Source organism: Rattus rattus, chromosome 1 (genome assembly GCF_011064425.1).
Source record: "Rattus rattus isolate New Zealand chromosome 1, Rrattus_CSIRO_v1, whole genome shotgun sequence".
Lineage (NCBI taxonomy): Eukaryota > Metazoa > Chordata > Mammalia > Rodentia > Muridae > Rattus > Rattus rattus.
Window position 1 is genome coordinate 236,778,650 of NC_046154.1, and position 19,055 is coordinate 236,797,704.

At 40.8% G+C, this 19,055-nt stretch overlaps 1 non-coding gene and 1 pseudogene across 1 annotated transcript; one reads left to right on the plus strand and one right to left on the minus strand.

Moving 5' to 3' along the window:
- Positions 1 to 663: 663 nt before the first annotated feature.
- On the minus strand, positions 664 to 1,272 carry LOC116889150 (annotated as a pseudogene).
- Positions 1,273 to 11,130: 9,858 nt separating this feature from the next.
- Positions 11,131 to 11,237, plus strand: LOC116890329. Its single transcript, XR_004386552.1, has one exon. It is a non-coding gene; the product is annotated as a U6 spliceosomal RNA (small nuclear RNA).
- The last annotated feature ends 7,818 nt before the right edge of the window (positions 11,238 to 19,055 follow it).

Sequence of the window (19,055 nt, forward strand, 5' to 3'; positions counted from 1 at the left end):
GCTTCTCTTTCAAGCTTGAGTTAAACCTTACATTACCCATTGGCCAGGCCTCTTCTAATCTTGCTTTAAATTTCACCTCATATCCCTGACTCCCTCTGCTGCATATTTCCATTTTTTCCTGTTTCTTTCCTCTTTCTGTATTTCTCCACACTGTGGTGTGTTAAAACTACAAGACTCACATATGTTGCCTATGTCGGACCGCTGAGCTACATTTCCAGCTCAACTTTCTTGCTTTATTATGTACAAGTCACTGATGTAGCACATGTGTCCAGATCATGATTGCACTCAGTATATCATTCAGTGAATTATTGAGCATGACTTATTTAGACCATGAAAATGAGCAGTGACATCCAGTTGCATGAGGATTTCACTGCCTCCTGAAATCACAGAAAACACTCCCAACACAGAATGGGTACGACCCTGAAAGAAGACCTGGAGACACTACCAGATATGGGGGTGGAGGTGGGGGCAAATCGAATTCCAGAAGGGAAAAATCAGATAAATACAGATCTTCCTCAGAATTCTGATCTATAGCCTGAAATTTTAGAAGATATGACTGTCTGATTTGCAGAACCATGGAAAGGAGGGGAAGAAGACCTAAAAACATATCACTAAACAGAAAAGCTACCTACTTATAGGTTTTCCCTCCTCACCATTATGAAATTAACATGTTTCTAGTCTTTTACTTTCTTTATCCATGTTGTTTCTAATATTCTGGAGTTTTCTGCTACTCTGTACCAGTAAGTTAAGTTATTAGTTTGTTCTCTGACATCTGCCAATATTCTCAAGCTCATCAAAGAAACCAAGATCTCTCTCAGTTTGGCTGGGTCAGTATTTTTCTCCTCTTATTCTGCAAGAAGGGTCTGCTTGGTGTGCAATCCAACCTAGTTTTATGTAACACTTCAATTTTGTGTTTGAGAAGCTGGAATCATTTTTTACTAAAAGGATGCATCTCCTGACACTTATTTTCAGGAAGCCGGATGTTTGGGAGAATATACAAAGTTGAACCCCAAAACAGCTGCTCCATTTTAACAAGAAGGTTATTGAAACTTCCTTTCATGAAACAGAGAAACTTCTCTGTGCATTAAGAAATTGGGAAAGGGCTAATTCCACAGTCTGGGATGTCCTTCAGATTCTTTAGAATAACCTGTTCACAGCCTGTGGCACATCGAACAGGTGTCTATGTAGAAATGTTACAGAGTTCCTCAGCAGGCAAGTCTGTGCTGTGAAGCCAAAGAGCTGCACCTCAGATGCCATCAGATTCATGGACATCTTGTTTTACTTTGCTATCCTCATTTGTGAAAATTAATACTTCTACTACAACCAGGATAGTCCTTGATTCAACCCAAAAAACTTCTATTTTCTTTCCTTCAAGTAGGCACACGTTGGGCCCATATCCTTCAATAATCAGTATGAACTCATGTGCCTGAAGAACTAGCTACTCTCTCCTTCAGGTTTCCTTCCGTATTTATTAGCTCATGTACTGTTTCTTTTTTTTTCTGGATTTGATTAAATATGAGACATTCCCACACCATCTCACCAAGTGTAATGACCTTTAGAGCCCATAGCCATGGCAGACAAGACACAGAAACCACAGCCTGCAAAACATTTTCTAATTTAACTACTCAACTATCATATACTTTGAGAGAAAGCATGGTTAGAGAAATCACTCTTTTAAAATGACTTGGTAAGATAATTTCAATCTTTGCATTTTTCTCATTTATATATTTGCTGTATTAAAAGAAATCAAATGTCCCTCAACAGAGGAATGGATACAGAAAATGAGGTACATTTATACAATGGAGTACTACTCAGCTATTAAAAACAATGACTTCATGATATCCACAGGCAAATGGATAGAACTAAAAAATATCATCTTAAGTGAGTGAGGCAACACAGTCACAAAGAACACACATGGTATGTACTCACTGATAATTGGATATTAGGCAAAAAGCTCAGAATACCCACAATACAATTCATAGACCAAATGAAGCTCAAGAAGAAGGAAGATCAAAGTATAGATTCTTCAGTCCTACTTAGAAGGAGGAACAAAATAATAATAGGAGGTAGAGGGTGGGAGGGACTTGGGAGGAAGTAAAGAGAGGGAGGGGGAAAGGGGACAGGATCAGGTATAGGAGGAGATGGGAGATGTACAGAGAATCAAAAAATTGAACAGAGGTATGAAACAATGGGGATGGGAAACTGAGGGTAGCCACCAGAAAGGCCCAGATGCCAGGAAAGCAAGAGGCTCCCAGGACCTAACAGGGATGACATTAGCTGAAATACCCAACAAAAGGGGAGACAGAACTGGTAAAGACCATATCAAGAGGTTAGACATGATCCCCAGTTGAGTGATGGGGACACCCACCCATCTCCAAAATTTTAATCTGGAATCCTGTCTAAAAGAAATACAGGGACAAAGAGTGGGGCAGGGACTGAAGAAAAGGCTATCCAGAGAACACTCCACCTGAGAATTCATTCCATATGCAGACACCAAATCCAGGCACTATTGCTGATGTCAAGAAGTGCTTGCTGACAGGAGTGTGATATAATTGTTTCCTGAGAGACTCTGCCAGAGCCTGACCAATATAGATGTGGATGCTTGCAGCCACCTATCGGACAGAGTGTGGGGACCCCAATGGAAGAGTTAGAAGAAGGACTGAAGGATCTGAAGGGGTTTGTAAGCCCACAGGAAGAACAACAATATCAACCAACCAGACCCCCCAGTTGCCAGGGACTAAACCACCAACCAAAGAGGAACCCATGACTCCAGCTACATATGTAGCAGAGGATGGCCTTATCTGGCATCAGTGGGAGGGGAGGTCCTTGGTTCTATGGAGGCTTGATGCCTCAGTGTAGGAAATGCTAGGGTAGTGAGGCAGGAGTGGGTGGGTAGGTGGGTGGGGGAGCACCCTCATAGAAACATGTCGGAGGAGGAATGGGATAGGTGGTATATGGAGGGAAGACAGGGAAAGGGGATAACATTTGAATGTGAATAAATAAAATATACAATAAAAAGGGAAGGTAATCAGTGGCCCTTGTCTTCTTGTTTTAGAATATTATAGATAATTGGTGTTGTGCTTACCTCAGCATGGGACACATACAACATGGCCCCTTGAATGTTTGAGTTTTTGAGGGTGTCAAATCCAAGGAAGTGTCTTATTAGTACAAACTCTTAGCTAATTAAATAGCCAGCATGGATCAATCAGTAGGTCATTTCTGCACCTCAGCTATTAATGTTTCTTCTCTACAACTGTTTTTGAAAAATGGAAACCTCGAGTTTGTCCTTGACTCCAGATGCCCCCCTGTAACTACTTCTTACTGCCCACACACTCACAGAGCTGTGCAGGCTTGCACTTATGACTTCCTCTTATCTTTTTCTCCTTTTTAAAAGCAGAGCCAGATCTATACTCTTCTGTGAAGATCCCCAATGACTTCCACGTGGTTTAGCTTATCACTGTCTCTGAATGCTTGCCCTAAGTCCATGCTTCATCCTCTATCCCCAAGGGGCCTCATTCAGCTATCAGAACATCATTTCATCATCTGACTCAATTGGTCACCCGACTCTTTGTGAAGTCATTTTTTTTTCATTACGTGACAAGAACTACCTCTGTTTGCATTCTCCTGCCCCTCACCAAAGATCCTCTGTGTTCCTTGATGAACTTTTTCTTCATAAACTAACGATCATTATAAGCTAATGATCACCAAGGCATCTCTAAACCAAAATCTTTCTACCAGGCTCTAGACCTTTCTGTTAAATTACCTGTTGACCAGATATCTCAAACTTGGTATGTTCCAAAGAGAACTTATTGTTTCTTTCAAACTGTTCTGTTCCAACCTACATTTCTTAGTAAATGTCTCTTTCTTTCTCAAGTGATCACTTTAGATATCTAGAATCATCTTTGAGTCCCCTTCTCTCCACATGAGATCCATTCACAGATTCTCATGCATTTGCCTTCAAAATGTTTTTTTAAATTGTTTTGAATCTGCACACTTCTTCCCATACCCTTGCTACCACTCTATTCTCAGCCAACCTCATGTCTTAGCTACATCTCTGACAGTGTTCTTGTAATGCTCACCTTGTTTCCATGTGGCTCTCATTCTGACCTGTTCTCTGAATCTTATTTTAAACTCATGCATTGGATTACTTCATTTCTTAACTCTGACTTTTGCTAGCTTTCTTGTCTTACACTAATAGTAAAGCCCACATCTGTTATAGAGGTCAACAAGGGCTGTCATTACCTATACCTCAGACCACATCACTCATGGCACTTTCCATTGGATATTCTGCTCCAGCTACTTGCTGATCATCAAATCTTGCATTAACTGTTCCCTCTACCTGGAGTGATATTTTGCTTGACAGCCTGTCCAGAATTCTAGTCATATTTCTGTCCAATTGTCTTCCTTTAGAGACTTCTCAGTAACATACCAGAGAAACATTCTTTTTTTATCTGCTCTGCTCCATTTTCTTTTCCCGCTGTTATTTCCTTTGCAGGCATTAGCATAGCGTGACATATGTATTTATCACCTCCCTCCAGCCTTTGCATTATAAGCCTCCTGAATCAGAGATTACTTTTTAAATTTGAAATTTTAAACATTTAAAGCCTCTACACTTAGACGAGTACACCAAAATATGGCAGGCAAGAGGAATATGATGAATGAGTAAATAAAACTATCAAGAAAGGGATTCCTCTCTGCAATAGCCTGCACTTGCAGAGAGTTCTTTAAAAATATATATGATAGCTGCAACAATCTCTAAAAATCCTACTAGCTACTGTTACTGCCTTTTGGAAAGAGCTCATGTCACTGGACCAAAGAATGATGGAGTCTCGTATTTAAAACCAATCTGGGAGAACATTTAATACATACCTTTATGTTGGTCCTGTATATCCAAAAAACGTCTCAACCATTTCACAGCTACCAAGAAACCCATCTTCTGGTCTTGTAGTTTGGATTGAAATCTGTCACTTCTCTTTTTTGAGCCTAAGTCGTGGAGCACTAGTAGAATGTATTATCCTCACGACAGTCCTTCAAATGTTTCAGACAGCTGGCTTGGTCTCTTTTGCACTTAGTTTTCCAGACCGAACACCTGTCATCCTTTCAATTATTCTATATGCAACATGATTTTGAGCCCACCCTCCAGTTCTCCGCTGAATGATTTTGAATGTGTTGTGCTTTTCCATGTGATTAGTGAACCCAGCACTTTAGCCACAGTTTCTGTCTCACAGCTCAGGTCTATGCTTTCTTTCTTTCTTTCTTTCTTTCTTTCTTTCTTTCTTTCTTTCTTTCTTTCTTTCTTTCTTTCTTTCTCTTCCTTCCTTCCTTCCTTCCTTCCTTCTTTCCTTTCTTTCCTTCAACACATTTGTTTTTATTGAAAACAGTTTATACAATGTATTCTGATCACAGTTTCTTCTTCCCCACCTCCTTCAGATCTTCATCCCTGCTTTCCCACTCACCAAACTCCATGCCCTTTCTTTTTCTCTCATCAGAAAACAGACAAAAAACCCCAAAACAAAACAAAAACAAAACAACAACAAAAAAAGAAACCAAACCAAACCAAAACCAAAAACCCTTCCATTACAAAGCCCAACAAACCGAAATAGAAAAGAAACACACACATACAAATACACATACAAACACACTGCATAAACCCACAAAATTAGAAATCTTAATATATGTAAGGGAATACCAGAAAGGCAAAATATGTTCAAACAAAGCAAAAAGTCTACAAAAATACCATTGAGTTTGTTTCATATTGGCCATCTACTGCTGGGCATGGGACCAACACTTAAGTATGGATAACACACTCAGTGAGACTCTACTGGAGAAAACTAATTCTTCCTTTACAAGCAGATATCAGTTGGAGATAGCTTCTTGTTTAGAGATGGGGTCCCTCTTTCAGGATTCCTATCTGGCTTGAACCTATGCAGTCCCTTTGCATGTTTCTACAGTCTTTGTGAATATATATATCAGTCTTGTGTTTCCCTGGCATCCTCCATCCCCTCTGGATCTTACAATTTTTCTGCCTTCTCTTTCACAAAGTTCCCTGAGCTCAAAGGGAAGCTATTTGAAGAAGACATGACATTTATGTATGAGTGTTCCAAAAATATCTTACTACATGTGAAGTGCCCTGTTGTGGATCTCTGTATTCGTTTCTATCTACATCAAGAGGCTGCTTTTGTGATGATGGGTGATCCAGGATGATCTGGGCTCTGATCTCTGACACTCTTCTTAAGTAAGGGCTTGTGTAGTTAGAAAATACAGCATTTCCTTCCTCCTGGAGCTTCTGCTGTCCTCTCACAGTGGACTGGCATAAGACATGTCCTGAGTAGATGACCCCACTCTTCAGAAGACACATGGAGACTCTGGGTACCACTAAGATTAGCTAGTAAGTGGCAGAGAGATGAAAGAGAACGAGAGTCAGAATGGTATATATTCAATGAAGAGAGACAAAACTGGAGGCTTGAGGGTAGTGAGGAACAGCCTGATGTGGTTAGCCTGAAATGCCAAATGAGGCCATGATAAAGCCATAAGTGGGTTCATGGACTTGCAGCAGCAGGATTCTCTGTTAGTGACTGTGGCCCATATTACTACCAAGAGCCATGAGGACATCCTTGGTCTGGGCTGCCACCTGGGGCCTTGTTGATGTCAGAGGGCTGTGCAGAGCTAGTCTTACCATTATCTAGACAGTGTGGGAGACCTGACCCATAGGGCATGAGATTGGGAGAGATTGCCCTGCTCCATAGTGGCTGTAGCACTCGGGAACGCATCCTGGCACCTGGTCTGGCCAGCAAGGTAGAGCTGCCTCTGTTGGTGGGGACACAGGTGAGCAGACTCCAATGATCTGAGTATGGGAGAGCTGTCAGGATGACCAACTCAGTTACCACTCAGGCCCAATCTTGGGCTTTGAGTTGGCCAATCCCAGGATCTATCCCATCTCTGAAATGATGTGTCACATGAAGGGGTCAGTCCTGTAGGATCTCCACAACACAGGGTAACAATAGGATCTCTGGTAGGAGTCCTGGTGAGGATTCAGTATTGATAGTATAGCAGAAACCAGAGACTTCAAACCAGACCAATGAGTAACTGCAATGGACATTTTCAAGCACAGCTATTTGCGCAAAAGGGTATACTGTGCAGCACACCTCAGCTTCCACAGCAAGATATGTTGTTTAGTCATTTGTTTGTTCACTTGGAAGCAGGAGGTTGCAAGGGAGGAGGGTGGATATGGAGGAGCAAGGAGATGAGTAGTATTTGGGTGGATGAAGTGAAATTCATAAAGGTTCAATAAATGTTAAATAAAAAGACATGACCCTGGTCTGTTTCTGAATGTTTTTAGCCCATTTCTTCTTCCTGTTGTTTCTTTTAAAAAGAAATTCCACATTTTTATTATCCTCTTCATCAATGGAAGTTATGATTAAAATTTTCTGTCCAGGCCTCGAAAAGCCTGATTTTGAGAAAATTGTAAAATCTTTGGGTAGAACTTCACTTTGATCTCTGAATATTTTCCATCTGTTCTTCAGTCACCTTTTATTGTCTTTGAAAAATAATAGTACTTTGAAACTTCATTTCTTCTTGAAAATTAGATATTTTTATTTACATTTCAAATGTTATCCCCTTTCCCAGTTTCCTGTCCACAAACCCCCTCTCCCACCCCCCTTCTTCTATGAGGGTGTTCCCCCACCCATCCACCCACCCCTTCCTGCCTCCCCACGCTTACATTCCCCTACACTGAGGGCTCCAGCCTTGGCAGGACCAAGGGCTTCTCCTCCCATTGGTGCCTAACAAGGCCATCCTCTGCTGCATATGAAACTGGAGCCATGGGTCTGTCCATGCATACTCTTTGGATGGTGGTTTAGTCCCTGGGAACCCTGGTTGGTTGGTATTGTTCTTCTTATAGGGTTTTAAAACCCTTCAGCTATTTCAATCCTTTCTCTAACTCCTCCTATGGGGATCCCATTCTCAGGTCATTGGTTGGCGTCGAGCTTCCGCATCTGTATCTGTCATGCTCTGGCAGAGCCTCTCAGGAGACAGCTACATGCCTGTAATTTCTTAATTATCCTACATGTATTCTCAGTCTCCTGCGTTTCAAAATCATATCTTAAGTTTCTGTGTTTTAGTCACATGTATGCTGGGCAAGCATGCGAATGTTCAAAAGAGTTGTCTTTTCAGATTTAGCACCCTGACAGGTACTTCGAGGCCCTGGCCAGATGATTATCATGAACACGTGGCTCCACAGATCATACCTGAGGCAAATCCAATGACTTGATGAGAATCCACCATGAGCCCATGTCTGTATTATGGTCTTCTTTTGTCTTATAGACTATCACAGGAGATCTCAAGAACTTTTGTTTTAATACTGACCAAAGTGCTTAGAAATTTTCTAGCTTGTGTCCTTAGTAAGACTTGAAAATAAAGGCTTGCTATGGAGAAAGTGATATTAGCTCCTAGCTCATTATGGCTTCTCAAAGAAGCCTACAGTATCAACATACAGCCACATCAGGAAGAAAAGTGAGGATAAACACATATCTCAGTCCATTTGGCTGAAGGAGGACTTTCTTTGTGTTCAGTATTAACTCATTAAACATGTAGAATTAGTTGATAACAGCTGTGGAAGATAAAACTGAGTCATAGGGTGTGAAGTCACTTTCTCAGGTCACTTATCTGCTGAGAAGTGGAGTTCAGGCACTCATTACTTTTAGAACTTTAACACTTTCTCCTTTATGCTGTTGTTCACACCTTCCCCTCTGTTTATGTGTTCCTCTTGGTCAGTTCAGTAGTTTAGTTCTCTGCTATCTCCTATGAATAACAGTGTAATGATAACTGATATGAACTTGGGAATATGAACTTAGCTATCCCTGAGTTCAATCTCAAGTTTTATTACTGCTAGCTCTGTGGTCTTATATAAGTCACTTCTTTCTTCTGAGCCCTGTTTTCTATATATTTGTTAGGTTGAAGGTTGTAACATCCACTTTGTGGGGTGCTGATAAAGACTCAGTGGGAAAAGTGCTCTGAATAGGGTGTGGCAACCTTTGGAAATATCCAATGGAATGGATGTTGTTGTTGCCACAGAATTGAAATTGTTGTTAGTATATAAGATGGGTATGACTTCTACTCAAAGCTTCAAGAACTCCTGTGGAATGGCTTGAGGTTATCAACCCATCAGCTCCATTGCAACTTAGAGAGGTCTCCTTCTAGCTAAGAGATATCCTAATGAAATGCTGGATTTACAAATTAGTCCTTCATCGTTTAATGAAAGATTCATCTTCCTAATTATCCATGGTCCACTTATTAATAACATATCTGGGACTTGGTTAGAATTTACTAGCTAGCTCATTCTTGCTTTTGGGTCTAGTGTCTTTCAGTGACAAGCTTCATGCCACCTTAAAGTCTCTCCCAGGCATTTCTGATTTCTTTTTCAGGTGAAAATTTCTCTCCAGTTTAGGCTCTTCAAAATTGTAAGTTGCTCTCACACATGCCTAACCTTCTTTTAGTATTCTAGTAACTGCTTATTATTCTTGTTTTACTTTTACTCAGAAGAACTTCCTTACAGGATCAGTGGACTCAAGCCTTCAAGGGTGTCATCCTCATCTCCTGGGAGTCAACAAAACACTAGTGACCCCTATCTAAGTATGTCCTAGATTTCCAAGCATTTTTTTTTTACACATTGTCTTCTCTGATCTCCTCACAGGGCACTATCTACAGGATAAATTGCCATTAGCCTGGCATGCTCTCATTTCCTTGAAGATTTTCAGCAAATATCTTGTTCACCAAATCGCTGGATTGTTTTTAATCAAGAAAAGAAAATCATAATTGCTTTTAGCATGAGACTGAAGCGTGTTTGCTCATTGATAACTGCTACCATTTTTCTGATAGTCTTTTAATGAGAGACATGTAATAACCATTCATTAAAGATGCATGAGGATGCCAGCAATGCAGACACTGCAGAAATAGAGATTTGACCAGAGTCCAGGTCTGTTTTTCACAGGCTGTATGATTTTGAGTCAGGCATTTATTTAATTTCTTTGGCTAAAACCAGGTTACTGTGTTCACTGTCTCATGGGGTTGGTGTAGGTATTAGAGAACATGAAACATTTAACACAGTTTCTGACCCATAGGATGCATTAAAAGATAGTTTTAAATGGAATATTCTTACCCATGGTATAACCATCTTTGCTTCATCTGCTTCATATATATCATGTCAATGAATCTTCCCAAACATGTTTCAAGAGCTCTGTGACAGATTTTGAGCATCTTGGCCCTGGCCCCAATTGACAATGATGAATAAAAGGCAGCACCCACCTGGATTCATCTGCTGCTGAAACAATTGTGTTTCCTTCTGTCCTCCCTAGTCTTCAAGTTTTCCTTATTCTAAGTATCTTTGAGTTCTTAATCGGTCATTGCTTAAACTTGATCCCAGCTGACTTCTTTAATATTAATGTAGAATGCTTCATGCATAATTGTTGGTACCTTTCAGTTTAATCAGTCAACCACTGTGTTTGGGGCTAGAAAATATAGATGAAGAAAGAGGGATTTGCTCTTAGGAAAGTCACAGAATGATATCAAGTTCTATGAAAGGATGTTAACCTGAAAGTTTTGGTTGAAACACTAAGATAATGGAAAACCATATTCTGAAATGATATGGACCATCCAGGGAAAACATATGGGAGGTGTTGGTGGTTATGAGCACTTAGCGACATGAGTGTCTCATGTACATAAAGATATGGAAACTCCAGGTGAGAAGATGATTTGGAGAGGACTTCCTCGCAATGTCAGCTTGTATATTGAGCTTAATTCTATTAAGGAGAGCTAAGCAATGCCTGCACCCTACCTTAGTCTTTTGGGGAGGGCTTTATTTAGCAAGAGTCTTCAGAGTGTATCATTTGTAATTGAAAGTTGCAAGCCAAAGTAGGCTTTAAACTGTTTTATTCTCAAGACTTTGTATGATTAATGGTTCACAAGAGAGATGGATGAACATCCACAGGAAGTATAGCAGTTTTAATGAGTCTAACATGGATATAAACATAAGAAATCCAGTGTGGCTCTGATCTGGACACAGGTCCCAGACAGAGCTTTGGGCACATTTCTGGAATATGTTGAGGGTGTAAAGAATTAGAAAAACTCAGTTGGATGCTCACTTTGGCAGCACATATACTAAAATTGGAATGATACAGAGAAGATTAGCATGGCCCCTGTACAAGGATGGCACGCAAATTCGTGAAGTGTTCCATATTTTTATGCTCTAAGACCAAGAATCGACAAATGGGACCTCATAAAATTGCAAAGCTTCTGAAAGGCAAAGGACACTGTCAACAGAACAAAAACGGCAACCAACAGATTGGGAAAAGGTCTTTACCAATCCTACATCCAATAGAGGACTAATATCTAATATATGCAAAGAACTGAAGAAGTTAGACTCCAGAAGATCAAATAATCGTCTTAAAAATGGGGTACAGAGCTAAACAAAGAATTCTCAACTGAGAAATATTGAGAAGCACCTAAAGAAATGTTCAACATCCTTAGTCATCAGGGAAATGCAAATCAAAACCATGAGATACCCAGTCATACTCAGTCAGAATGGCTAAGATCAAAAACTCAGGTGACAGCAGATGCTGGCAAGGATGTGGAGAAAGAGGAACACTCCTCCATTGTTGGTGGGATTGCCAGCTGGTACAACCATTCTGGAAATCAGTCTGGAGGTTCCTCAGAAAATTGGACATAGTACTATCTGAGGACACTAAGACAATATGAATCATTTTCTAGGAGAAAATACAAAGAAACACAATAAGTCCAGTACCATCTATACAAGTGTTCAGGTTCTGAAGGACTTCCCTTTTGATACTTGTTTTATTTCTAAGCATGTTGGTTAATCTCCAAATACATTTTCATTTTTTTCTACTAAAAAAACCCAAAAAACCAAAAAAGGAAATAAAAAGAAAAAAGAAAAACTCAGTTGGTTGTACTTGCTGGTTAGTGGGATAATTTTACAAAGGCATGGGCTAATTTTTCTCACTGAATACATTTAATAAGGAATAGAGTGAAACTGCTTCTTGTTCAAATTCCATGAATCTATATCATTAGTTATACTGGGCACCTGAGTGGACCTTGTTCACTGGGTGCTGAGAATATTAAAAGCTTCTTTGATATCTTTTTTTAGCAGCATTTTTTTCTATTTTTTTTATTATTATTAACTTGAGTATTTCTTATATACATTTTGAGTGTTATTCCTTTCCTGGTTTCCGGCAAACATCCCCTCCCCCTCCCCTTCCTTATGGGTGTTCCTCCCAACCCTCCCCCATTGCTGCCCTCTCCCCAACAGTCTAGTTCACTAGGGGTTCAGTCTTAGCAGGACCCAGGGCTTCCCCTTCCACTGGTGCTCTTACTAGGATATTCATTGCAACCCTACGAGGTCAGAGTCCAGGGTCAGTCCATGTATAGTCTTTGGGTAGTGGCTTAGTCCCTGGAAGCTCTGGTTGGTTGGCATTGCTGTACATATGGGGTCTCGAGCTCCTTCAAGCTCTTCCAGTTCTTTCTCTGATTCCTTCAACAGGGTCCTGTTCTCAGTTCAGTGGTTTCCTGCTGGCATACGCTCTGTATTTGCTGTATTCTGGCTGTGTCTCTCAGGAGCGATCTGCATTCACATTTTGATCATCCGTCTTGAGTTTCATTTGTTCTAGGCATCTAGGGTAGTTCAATTTAGCAGCATTTTTTCCACTGATAAATTTATTTTTATCTCCCTACTGTCTGTATTCCACACACAGTCTCAGCCTTTCAAGGCACATGCCAGTTTCCATTCGTCTCCCCCTGGCTACACTGAGTTCTCTATAAATGTCCATAGCATTCCCTTCCTTCTTAATTATTTGTTCTACGTCCCTTTATTGATTTGTCAAAAAAAAAAACCAACAAGATTTCAATACTCATGAATAGAGCATTTTCACTGTGCATTAGAGGTCAAACTAGTTTATTGCATTCAAAAACTGGCTGTGCTCTTTCCTTCACACCTACCTTGTCTTGAAAACTCTTTTGACATAGACTGTTGGAGAGACCTTGTGGAGAACACAGGCACTATTCAGTGTTGACTTGGATCCATTCCTAGGATTGTTCTCTATTTCAGGATGGGTAACATTGGTATCCTGCCTAGTAGTGCACACACCCCTGTAGTATCACTCCTAGTTTTCCCCCAGTATTACAAAGAATTATACTACAAACTGGGTGGTGTCAACAGCAGAAATTTGTTTTTGTGTATTTCTGGAACACTAAACTCTAACCTCAAGATGTTTGATAGACTTGACTGTTTTAAAAACCAAGACTGCTCCACAAGTCTTGCCTGAATTCTCATCATCCATGGGCCAAATCCTTGAGTAATGTTCACTGTTCCAGTACTGTCTTTATCCTCTCATGGAGTCCTACCTGTATGCATTCATGCTTCTAAGTTTTCTTTCTATAAGAAATCCAGTTGTCTTCAAGCAGCAGCGTAGACCGTGGACAACTGAATGACTTTTGGTGCTAACAGCATGGCCATGGGCATCAACATGGTTTTAGGTGGTGGCATAGATCATGGACTCCAGGAAAGTGTTTGATGGTAACATGGGCTAAAAACATCAACTCAGCCCCTGGATGCAGCAGGACCATGGATCCCAACACAGTCTTTGGCAGTAGGATGGACCATAGGCATCAACATGGTCTCAGGTGCCTATTCTTAGTTTCATGGTCCCCAGTGGTGCAATTGCCCACGAACATCAGCATGATTTTAGGTGGCAGCACAGGATGGAGTACATTATGTGAAATTTCCAAATAATCAATAAAAATATTATTTTATAATGATGATGATGATGATAGTAACAGTAATGATAAAATAGTACCAATAGTATATACTAGGAACCCTGTCTTCATTTTAAATGCGTTAATCTTATTTGTCATATCTTGATGTCTGCATAATCTCATATTCAGGGAATTGAAATATCAGCATATAAATTGGGAGTTAGGGGTAGGGCATCCACAAAATGCATCCCACAACAATGATCTGTAATCTTTTCTAACTATTCTAAAATATACTTGCTCCTAGCTCTTCAGGGAAGCCTGACCTGTGTGCACATTAGACACCCTTGCTCTCTCAAGACAACCACCCTGTAGAACTTGGGCCAATTATGCTTGAGTGCCTTTCATATTCCCATTGGAAATGTTCTTATTTTTCCCCCAAATTTTCCTATTTTTTTCTTCTTAACTTCTTGGCTTTGCGATTCAATTTGTATTTCTGATTTGAACTCCAGTCTTTGGGGTATTAAAATGTTAGCTTTCTCCAACCAGTAGCCTTTGGCTCAGCTTTCCCTTTGACTCTTGGGGCCTTAAATTTGTTCTTGTTCCAGGCTTATGGAATCCAACCCTGATCTTGCCAGAATTCAGGCTGGCAGTTTTGCCTCTGCTTGAGGCCACTTAGTGAATTTGGCAAGGGTCTCAAGCAACCCTTGTGGTACACCTAGACAGTGGCAGAATAGATGTCAGTTCAGGAAAATGAATTTCCCTCTCCTTGAGAGCACATAGACAGGTCTCATATCCCTGTCCTCAGATAGGATCCTTGTGCTTAAGGATGGAATATTAGCATAAGTTTTGTACATGCCCAGGCCTGGTGAAGAATAACTATCTTTGCCATTTACCAAGTTCCTGTCTGCAGTCTGGGTACAGGGGACTTGAAGGCTCTAGAGAAACTTCCACAAGATAAAATTTTGCCTGGGTCCATGAGTTACATTATAGATCGGAATTCTTGAGTTGAAGACTGTTAACATCAAGGGAAAAATAACATTCATAGCATTTGAAGAGTTTTTAAGTAGATATAATTGCTCAAACCAAGAAGTCTGAGTACAAAAGAAAAGAAAGGTGAATTTTCCATCTCACTTTGCTTGTTGGTTTTGATGAATGGAACCCACATCTCTGTTGGCCAAAGTGAGAGAGTCCTTCTCAAGTGTGCCAGGGCTGATGTTCACCTTCTACTAAGGGGCTGGGACCATGTTGAACCTTTTATCTCTTTCTCTCTCTCTCTCTCTCTCTCTCTCTCTCTCTCTCTCTCCTCCTCTCTCTCCTTCTTCTTCCTGTCCACCTCCCTTCCTTTTTTTTTTTTTTAGAAGTAGAATTTATTTTATTTACTTATTTATTTTGCCCCTCCTCTTCTCACAGAGTCCCCCCTTCCCCCCCTCCCTGTCCATCTCCTGCAGGATTTCCTTCTCCCCTGAAAGGAGTCAAAGCTCTCTAAACAGAATTTCACACACACACACACACACACACACAAACAACACACACTGACACACAACACACACAAAAAACTCACACACAATCCCTCCTTAGACTTGGAAATCAATTTATTTGTCAGTTGGAAATATATCTACTTGTTAAACAGTTCCAATGCCACAAGGACATGGGTTCCCTATGTTCATAAAGTAAATTTTTTTGTATTTTTTTTTTATTAACTTGAGTATTTCTTATGTACATTTGGCAAACATCCCCTTCCCTCCCCCCCCTTCCTTATGGGGGTTCCTCCCAATTTGTGGTTGCCGCCCCCCCCGACAGAGGGAAAACACACACACAAAAACCTCCCTCCTTAACTTTATTTGGAACTTGTTAAAAATTCTGTTTGAAGGGACAGAAACTGAGGTGAAGGGGACAGAAACTGAGGTCACCAAGTAACCCAGTCTTCTGTGGAGTCTCCCAGGTGAGTGCTCAGTAAGCGAAGCACTTAGTGAAGAGGAATGGGAGAGGGGTAATATTGGAAATAGGGGTTAAAGACGCCTGGAGACTTCAATTAGCAGATAGATACTCTCAAACATACAAACATGACACAAACAGGCTGTTTTCTTCCTCCTTTCTGTCTTCTCCTTTCTTCACTTTTTTTGGCTTTCCTTTTCCTTTATGCTTTTGTTTTTGTTTTGAGACAGGGGTCTTCTGCAGCCCACACTGGCTTCCAACTTGCTATATAGCTGAGGATGACTTTGGCCTTCTAATACTCCTGCTTCTTGTGCTTACCTCCCTCCTGATGGAACTATAAGCATATGTCGTATACTCAGTTGATGCGGTTCTGAGAAACTGAACCTGAGACCTTATGTACGCAAAGCAAGCACCCTACCAGCTGACTGCATTTGAAGTCCCAAAACTGTTCTAGAATATGTTTGAAGATTGTTTTGGGGTGTTGTGGCCTCAAAACAGGAACCCAGAACTCGGTTTGTATTCTGGAAGTGAATCTGCATCTAAGACTCAATTCTGCCAATTCATGTCTCACAGACTCTGAGGACCAGGGCCCCAGGCCTCTCTTTCCTTCTCTGCCAAACAAATATCCTCCTATCTTACAGGGTTGCAATACCTCATTTGCCTGAACTCTGGCCTGGCCTTTAAACTTAGCTGCTCTGCCAGTGTATGCAGTAAGGCTGGGCCCCAACTTTTCCCATCACAGTGTGTTCTCTAGAATGAGGACAGATTGTGAATGATTTTGCAAGCCAGGCTGGGGAGTTTGGGTCTGCCCTGGGGTGAAGGAGAAATGTCAAGGATAATGAAGGCCATTAGAACCTTTAAGACTGGCTGTACTAACCAGTCGCCTGGAGCCTTGCCTAGTTTTTATCTTTCCTCTTTGGGTGTTAGGAAACAAGAGGATATTGGATGGTTCCATATTGATTCTCAAAGCCCTATGTAATTCCCTCCTGAACTTTCCCTTTAGGGGATGCAAAGGGGCCACTGCAGTGTACAAAGCTTTGGGTTTCTATTGTTTTGGCACACTTATACTCAGAGCCCTAAGTGGCAGTTATCCTTAAGCATGCTGTTTTCCCAGCATGCATAAGGTCTCACCAATAGCTTTCAAATGCCTTCTAACCAGATGCCTGGCCTCAGCAGCAACTGGATTTTTGATGAAAATGAAACCTATTGTATCAGGGTCCTTACTACCGACAAAAGGAATCCCAGAGGCTTTCAAAGGTGTCATTGATTCTTCTAACCATCATCACCTATTGAAATACACAAAATAAGACTTCTTTATGGATCCAAGAATTTCAAGCAAGATGAGGCTCTGCCAGTCTAATCAAGTGTTCCCTTATAGAAGGCCTTAGAGAGCTGCTGTTAAAACCATCTAAGGGATATATTTTTTCTTTGAAAAACGCATAGTTGTAAAATTATGGCAAAAGTTAAAAGGTGTCAAGCTAGATCTTTCTTCTTTTTAGGCCTGTCTGTAAAAGCAATATCAGAGGTTGTTGCTAGGGAGGGTCAAGTATTCTAAAGAGTAGCTAGGATGAGCAGCTGTCATGACAACTGTAACCTGCTGGGGATGAATGGGTTTCTGATGCACAGAGAGCACACATGAGACTGAAGAATATTCAGTAAACAGAAGAGAAAATATCGGTGGAAAAGGCTGCCTTTCAATACTTTCTCTGAGATTATCTGTTATCAGGCAAGCTTCAAAGCACATGCTTTTCCTCTAGGGATCAGTGAGTGGGGAGGCCTTGCAATCCATCCATGCTAAGACTCTTCTTTGGCCTATTAATATTAGCAAACAACTTGTCTCTGCTACTTACTGTGTGGCCTGATGTATTTATATTATTTTAATTCTTAAAAGCGTAAATACTTTAAGAATTTAATGAATTTTTTACTTTATGTTTTTTCATGCAATGTATTTTGATTATATCACTTTTCCAACTGCAAGGGTTCCCAGATAATCCCTTCTTTTCTTTTCTTTCTTTTCTTTTCTTTTCCATCTTTATTAACTTGAGTATTTCTTACGTACATTTTGATTATCATTCCCCTTCCCAGTGTCCGGGCCATCATCCCCCTAATCCCTCCCCCTCCCCTTCCCTATGGGTGTTCCCCTCTCCATCCTCCCCCCATTACTACCTTCTCCCCAACAATCCCTGTTCACTGGGGTTCAGTCTTGGCAGGACCAAGGGCTTCCCCTTCCACTGGTGCTCTTACTAGGATATTCATTGCTACCTATGCAGTTGGAGCCCAGGGTCAGTCCATGTATAGTCTTTGGGTAGTGGCTTAGTCCCTGGAAGCTCTGGTTGGTTGGCATTGTTGTTCATATGGGGTCTCGAGCCCCTTCAAGCTCTTTCAGTCCTTTCTCTGATTCCTTCAACGGGGGTCCTGTTCTCAGCTCAGTGGTTTGCTGCTGGCATTCGCCTCTGTATTTGCTGTATTCTGGCTGTGTCTCTTAGGAGAGATCTACCATCCCTTCTTTTCTACCCACTTTCATATATAAAGGTAACTTTAATTCTTCAGATGTAATTGCTGCTTTGAAGGCTGGCTGTTGAATAAAGCTAACTCTTTCTCATTCTTTCTGAGCATGAGCTGACTGGTTCATCTTAGCTATTTTGGCTCAAAACTCCTCTCCAGCGGAATCAAATTGGTTTCTCTCTTGGCTTCTCACTGGATTGCTCTGCTTAGAAAAATTGCCTCTGAATTCCATGAATTGAACTGTACTCACAGCACTGACTACATTAATCCAACTGAACTCAACTGCATTTAACCAAACTGCACTGAACTGCACTCACCTGAAGTTCACTGAACTTTGCTCACTGAACTGCCCTACCCTCCTCACTCACTCTGATTGTCAAATCTCTCTCTGATTCATCACTTTGTCTGCCCCTCAATTAGATGTCAATTTCAAACATGAATGCTTCCTTCCACAACCAATCTTTATTTTCATTATTTGGGATAAAAAGTGTGTACTAAGGGTCTGTCTCTATTCCAACCAGATCATACTGCAATCCAAGGCATGTCTGTATTCCAGCTGAATCACATAGACAACAGAATCAATTATGAATCCCATGAATAGTCTGAATGTCCTTACGAAGATCCATTAGTGCAATGATCCTATTCCATAATCACATATGGACATTCAGACTGTTAACTTTGTGGTATTTATAATTGTTTCTGCTGTAATAGTTACGTCGTGTACAATTTTTGGGTTAAATAGTTAGAGGGAAGACATAGAACAATTTTAATCCAGCAATATGGCTACTCTGATAAGGGATCACATCCAAATGCCTTCTAAGTCTATGTGATCTGTCTGGAAAATAGATATGACC